Genomic DNA, 1,274 nt, shown 5'->3' on the forward strand with positions numbered 1-1,274 from the left:
GTTACACATTCATTTTTTTTTTCTTTTTGGTCTTTTTGAGACAAGGTTTCCCTTTAGCCGCAGCTGGCCTGGATTTGCTAATGGAGACCAAGCTGGTCTCAAACTCACAGAGATCCACCTGCCTCTGCCTCCCAAGTGCTGGGATTAAAGGTGTGAAGCACCCAACATGCCAGTCTGATACTTTTAATTACTGTGTGCCACTTAGATAAATCTTGGGCAAAGACCAATTGTTCTCAGACAAACCTTACCTGGACAAGTGTTTCTTGATCTGGTATGTATAATTTGTCAGGAGGTAGTTGGACTAATATGGTTCCCTCTGGTTTTTAAAATTAGCTAGGCATTATTTATCTCTTGCATTGTCTAACCCCTCCATCATGGTTTCCCCAATTAAGGTGCCCAGATTTTCCTTGTTTCTCCCTTAATAATACCTTTCTCCTAAGGTTCCACTTCTCTTGAGCTCCTTCTTTCCCCTTATCCCCTAGGTTCCTTGTATACCCTTCCCTCCCCTCTCCCTTAAACTAACCCATTTTTTATCCATATCTCCCTTATTGAGGCCTGTTTCCTACTGTTCTCTTTCAGGTTCCTTCCTTTCCTTTACCTCTCTGGTTCCATTCCATTATCCTGCTTCCTGTAGTTATGTCTGGATACATACTCATTTATCAAGGTTTGGTTCTAGGATCCACATATGAGGGAGAACATACATCGAAATTTTTTCCGAGTCTGTGTTACTTCACTTAATATAACAGTTTCTAGTTCCATCCATTTACCTGCAAACGTCATGATTTCACCTTTCTTAACTGCTGAGTAAAACTCCATTGTATAAATGAACCACATTTTCACCGACACTTAGGTTTAACAGTTTCTAGTTCCATCCATTTATCTGAAAATTTCATGATTTCATCTTTTTTACTTCTGAGTAAAACCCAATCATATAAAAGAACCACATTTTCATTATCCACTGTCAATTGAGGGACACTTAGGCTTCCATCTCTTAGCTATTGTGAAAAGAGCAGCAACAAACATGGATGTACAAGTGTCTTTGGGTATATGCCGAGGAGTGGTATAACTGGGTCACATGGTAGGTTCATTTGAAGTTTTTTAACAGTTCTCCACACTGTTTTCCATAGGGCTTGAACAAGTTTATAACCCCACCAGCAGTGGATGGGTTTTCCCCTTTCCCTACATCCTCTCCAAAGTTGGTATCATTTGTTCTCTTGATCTTAGCCAGTCTGACTGGGGTGAAGTGAAATCTTAAAGTAGGTTTAATTTGTATT

This window comes from Nannospalax galili, unplaced genomic scaffold, assembly GCF_000622305.1.
Source record: "Nannospalax galili isolate Female #2095 unplaced genomic scaffold, S.galili_v1.0 scaffold158, whole genome shotgun sequence".
In the NCBI taxonomy this organism is placed as follows: domain Eukaryota; kingdom Metazoa; phylum Chordata; class Mammalia; order Rodentia; family Spalacidae; genus Nannospalax; species Nannospalax galili.